Source organism: Tyto alba, unplaced genomic scaffold, assembly GCF_018691265.1.
Source record: "Tyto alba isolate M040663 unplaced genomic scaffold, T.alba_DEE_v4.0 Super-Scaffold_8, whole genome shotgun sequence".
NCBI classification, from domain to species: Eukaryota; Metazoa; Chordata; class Aves; order Strigiformes; family Tytonidae; genus Tyto; species Tyto alba.
The window spans coordinates 11,225,705-11,232,052 of NW_024881329.1; positions in this window are offsets into that span (position 1 = coordinate 11,225,705).

A 6,348-nucleotide genomic window follows, 5' to 3' on the forward strand; every position below is an offset into this window, starting at 1 on the left:
CCCTAATAAAACACTGTGTCTGGTCGGTAAACTGCAATTTAAAAGTGTATCTCCTGTTCCTTCAGTGTATGTGTAGAGAATAAAACTGCAGAATATCTAAACTGAGTACATTTCTGTTGCAACTATTGTATAAGGGTCCAGGAACAGGGAAGGACTGTAGGGGTAGGTAGTTTATTTTATTATACCATCTGGTATAGTTGGAAAATGTATTGAAGCTGTGGGGTTTTCTATCTTTTTGTCACATCTAAGAAAGAAAGAACAGTCTCCAAAACAAATAGGCTAACACCTAAAAAGTGGAAAGATTCTTGCACAGGAGAATCAGGGTCTTTAGATATTGCAGTCACACATGTTCAGCCTGTTACACTATACAGTCTGTGTGTACATGTGTGTGTGCATGTTTATATGTAACCAAAAGTATGCCCTCACAATAGGAGGACTATGCTCTGAGACTCTGCGCCTGAAAAAAGATCCCTTGTGTACCTGTAAGTATGGAGAATAATGCTGCTGAGGTTTTACTGGTCTTTAAATTTAGCGTGAACATGTTTTTGGCAACTGTGATAGTTAAGCAGGTATGTGTCCACTGTGCATTTTTATTATTCTAAGGCAAAGCGGTGACAGACCACCACTAGTTTAAATTGGAAGCTATAATTTTAAAGAGGATAGGATATTTTTGTTTTCAATATATAATTTATATTTGCATCACTTGCCAACTTTATTTCTGCTCTGTCCTTTTTATAACATGGTTTCAACAGTAGTAATAAAAAGACAAAACAAGCACATATGATACAGATATAAAAGAAGAAATTGCAGACAAAATTTAGTCTATAAACTGACTTTATAACAGAAAATTGAGGAAAGTACAAACATTATAGCTCTATTTTCACTGTAGGGCTGTTTTATTGTCACTCTCCACAACTGCAATGATAGTGTTTTATTATAATCACCTGATTATTAATGATATTGCCACTGAGCAGTTGTATTGTCAAATTAATAACTCCCATTATAGAAAATTGCTATAATGAATACTTATCTTCCTTTACATTCTAAGCAGACTTGCCTTTATTTTCTAACCACCTTTTTTTGTTTTTAAACTATGCTTACAATGCTATTAAAATATAAAATGTTTAATTGGAGAAAAAGAATATTATTAATACAATATCACCATCAGGACTAGTCATCAGATTAGGGCTAGAAGTCAGATCTGAGGTGAAATCATGGTTTGTCAAAAAAAACCCAGCAAATTTTTGATAACATTACTGAAAGCAGGTTTTCCATTGTACAAATTGTGTGAACGCTTGCTAACGTGATATGGAGGTGCCACCCTTATAAAGACAGATGCGTATGACCAATGTCATTCATCAGACTGCTCTGGTAACAGTCAAAGGGCCATTTATAGGTGACTGCACAGGAATTAAATGTTTGTGGGGTTATAACCTTCATATTTCTGTATCATCATGTCCATCAGCAAAGCGGGGAAAGTCTGATTTACCTTTTATCTTCATTAGCAGGGGTGTGAACTTCGTTTTGCTAATGTCCACAGAGCAGTCTGAATCCTCAAAGACTGGTCACCTCATCCAAAAAAAATCCTCAAAACAACATAGCTTAAGTGACATTATCTTCTTTGTCCAGCACATGCACATTTTCCAAAGCCGCCTCACTGTCAATGTGTATTTTTAATAATAATGGGACTGATATCACTTGAATTGATGCAACTACTATAAAGGTTTTTCAGAATGATTGCTAGAAAGTGTTTAAAATTTTGAAAAGTCTGGCTTTAAAGTACCATAAATACCTCTTTAGATACGTTGCTAACGATGTTGTTCATGAACTATTTTAGGTCAGTGGATTCATTCAGGTTCAAATTTTCCTTCAATGAAAAATCACTATGATATTTTTTAATGTTACTGAAGATACAGAAGCATTAATTATTGTTTTCTGTTAAGAAGCCTATTTAAAGCTACTAACATTTGTGTGAGTGTATTGCATTGTGCTGCTCTTTCCTCCAATTCTTTTCCTAGCTTGTTGGTCTAGATAGTAAGCTTCTGAAGGAGTGTAATTTTGTCCCAGCTATGTGTTTGTGCAGTGCTTAAGGTAAAAAACTTGATCTTGCTTGGGGATAATATTTTATTCTGTCAAAATGATGTATATGAACTGGAGAGAAGGAACAACTTGGTGCTAAGTCCACAGGCTTGTGTTTAACTTAGGGAAGATGCTGAAAGAGTCCTTTTTACAGGCTTTGCATATCTTGGTCTGCTTAATGTGGTGGCAGGCCTTTGTGTTCATTCTTTGATTTTAAGGAGGCTAGTTTATGAATCACTGCTCACTGAAATCAGCTTCTCATTAACGGCACACACAGATGGAGCTGCTGTTATTTACCCACTATATTGTCTTATAAATAATAATAATAAAAATTATATAGAGATTATGTAGAGATTAGATATGTTTCCCCACAGCAATATGAATATTGACTCTGGAAAGCTCTTTCTGCCAGACTAGAACTGTACAATTTTGTTGCAGCCTCAGAGGTAAATACTGGTATTTGAGCAGTGCTCAGAAGGCATAATTAAGCATTTTAGTGGCTTCATGCTTCACTAGTGTAGGTTCAGCAATTACTGTTGGGTTCTGATCATGAAGAGGACAGCTTTTCCCCTGTTAGAAAATATGTAGTGTTTAAAATGTGGGAATCGGACTGCACTGAAGACTTATGTGGTAGGTTTCCATTTATATGGTATTCTTTCACATACAAAAGTTTGAATTACAATAAAATTTTGACTGAGCTAAATTCTGATATCTTAAATATCTGTCAAAACATGGCAGGTAACATTATGCAGGTAGAATCTATGTTTCCTAAGGTGGAAAAAAAAAAAAACAAACCAAAAAAAAAAACCAGACCAGTTTCCTCCTTCCACTAAGAAGGAATGCAGAGTGGGAAACAAAGCAGAAAGAATGAGTGAAAGCAACATTAATGTAGGAGACAGGAGTAATACAGGAGGTAGGAGTTTTATTACTGCATTACATTAAACATATGTAACGATACATTATTGTATATGTAACTAAATCCTACAGGAAAACATACCAGACAGCTTGGAAGACAGAAGAAAACAAAGGTGGTCCTCACATACAGTGTAAGATCCTGATCTTTTTGGGGTGCTTTTACCCTTCAGCTGAATCCAGTTAGATACAGAAACCATGGGGAATGAAAAAGGACGGCTAGTGTAATTAAGTAGAAAATGGTCAATGGCAAGAACAGGTTAAATATAAGAAGAGCAGAAGCGGAGACTCAGTGACGAGGTGGGCAGAGGGATGCAGGCAGGCAAACAGGCTCCTGCAAAAGGGCATCTCCAGTGGCTCTGTGACCTTTGGCAGATCACTCCTCTTTCCCGAGCAGCTTCAGCTCCAGTTGGGGATTTCAGAACATGAATTAACTGGTGCGGTGTAAGTCTGTTCCTCTCCTGGTATGTCAAGACTGAGGCCTGGATTTAACCCAGCTAAATTTATATAGCTGAGAAAAGCTAACTTTGACACCTTTTAGAGAGCCCTGTGCAATGAATTGAAAGATCTGAATCATGCCCTGGAGGGTCTTGTCTTTCCTGGTTGACTCTTCATACAGTGTATGACTTCTAAGGTAGGTAAGGTTTGGTGCCTGTGCCTAGGTGGTATGAATGTGGGTCTGAAAGCTTCATGATTTCAGCAACAAGAGATAAAATACTGGTGAGTGGAAGAGCTTTGTGAGGCCCTTATTCCGATGTAGAATCAGGAATGCATACATCAGGCTCGCGCTACCATGTGTGTTGTGTGTTTGTCCTTGTGTCAAAGGTGTGTTTTTACAGTGCAATACCTCAGACACAGGTTCGCTTCACAGAATATGGGATCCGGGGGAAATAAATGCCCTCTTCCCATGTTTGTCAGGATATCAGCAGCTGAAGACCATCTGAAAAAGAAAAGTTCTTTTATTTTTCCAATTGAAAGGCATGGATATGAAAGACCTTGTACAACTACTGTATTAGCCTATCTTATTCTCAGACAACATCTCAGTTCTACACAGAGTAATATTATACTCATATTGAGGTCAGAATTTGATTCTTACACATCATCTTGCATAGTGTGTTTATGAGGAAAGAGAGGATGATCCCAGACAGATAAAAATACAGGAGAATTATGTCAAATAATATTTCAGAAGTGTTTGAGATGTAATATATTATCATATAATTTTCTTTATGTTGCATAAAACTAAAAGCTTTGATTATTCTAAGTTGCAGTGAGAATGTCTTTTGTCTGGAGCTGTGGGTGCTAGGGTGCCATGCATAACACTGACCTCCAGCCAGCATCTTAAAAGTCAGCCTAGGAGCTATGGTGAACACTTTTTTTTTTGAGAGTAGGTTTTTCTCTCCAGATTAAGGGTTTAAAAAAAACAAGTGTGTATGCAAATGGATAGCACTTTCCTTGTGATTCTCATTTCCTTAAACCCACTTATTATAAATATATTTCAGTCTTTTTTTCTTCAACTAACTAGCTTTTCTAAAGACTTTCTTACTCTATTGTTTCGGGAAAAAAAAAAAAATGCTACTTTTTGTCAGCTGTACTCAATTACTCAGAAAAGTACAGAAGCTTCCACTGCTAATCTCTGTTTAACATTTTTTTGTAGCCCCTTCAGTAAGCTTCCCAAGGGTCATTAATGCTTAGTTGTGTAGCCACACTACATTTCAAATCAATGAACTTTTTGTCTATGGGTGGATGGAAAAGGATTGCTTCAGTCAGTGTGCTGCTGAAGATATGGATGCTTTCCTTGAAGACTGTCTGACTGATACAGGAGTTGGTTAAATCATACTGCTAAGAGCACTTGTTGGAATGAAATTACAACGTGTTCTGAGGGGTAGTATTTATATTCTTTATAAAACTTCACTTGACTGAAACTTTCTTTGCTAGATCCTACGAAGTGTTGTGCATCCTTATGAGGGCACGATTTGCTGTAATAACTAATGCGAATACTGTTACTGCATTTAAATATTCAGTATGAAAACACTTGTATGGGCACCATGAAATCTTTCTGTGTCCAGCAGAAATAAAACCATGTATTTGATTTACAGGAAGAAAGAAAAAAACCCCAAAAAAGTAAAAAAAACCTCCTCTGGCCCTGAGGCAATGATATGGGAATATTTTAACAACCTTAGACCCCACAGGGAATTATAACTAGAGGGCATAGTCCTTTTTTTCCTCCTCTGATCAATAGCTGCTCTGTGTGCATCAGGTCTCCTTGTCAGATAACCTCTGCGGGAAGCCAGAGCTCACTCTTCAGCCCCCGTCTGCCTCCCAAGGTCATGTGTGTGAAGCACCATGAGAACACTCTGGGTAAAGGGGCTGGATGAGTGATTGTGTGCTGCAAGGGGCCATAGAGTCTGAATTGTCTTTCTTGATTCTAAAAATACCTGTTATATGTAATCTTGCCTGTGGTACTCATGAGGCCAATATGTATGTATGCGAAACTCATCTTATGAAAAACAGACGGCTGGATTTCCAACAAGTATTTTTTCCAGAACACATTATTTCCTGCTGATTTATGAGCTGAAGGATGCAGTATCTTCACAGTCAAGTAAAATTTTACCTCTGATGAATGGACAGCATATCATGATTTTAAAATGTTGGAGAGCAGATAGTTATTTCTGCTTCCTATGTTTTCTATAGAAGGCATAATATTTAACGCTATCTTTGAAACCATCAGCTAGTACCTCCTGAACCTTCTTTACACAGCATTACAGCTTACATTTTCAAAGCCAAACAACCTCTGAAATTTTAGGCAATGCCAGAATTATGGATGTTCATACCACAGCAGAGAGATTTCCACCTCCACTTTCTCAGTTTGGCAGGAGAAATATTCCCTAATTTGCTTGGTGTGATGAAAGCTGTCTCATCTCTTTTTCAGTCTTCTGAAACCGATGTCTGTTAAAGAGCAAAGCATGTTATGGGGCTTGAGATTCTGTGAAGATATGGGCCTGTTGTTTTGAAATTATTTTCCATTTATGCAACTGTAATTAGTGTTATATTGGTCAGTGTTTTTCTGGCATCTAGCATTTCACAGATGCTGTTGCAAATGACAATGGTAAGAGAAGGCCATTTTGTTCTTCATGAGTCCAACCTCTTGAGCAGCTAGTCACATCCTGGGAGGTTTTTTAACATATGGATCATCTGATTTATGTTAGACTAAATAAATATGGATTTACTGTGTCTAGTAGTGATAAAGGCAGCTAAAATCTCTGGCCATTTGAAATTGCACCTTATTTCTACTAGGGATGGAGAATTTAAATTGTTTAACAGATGAAGCATTATAGAGATCCCTTTAGATAAAGTGAA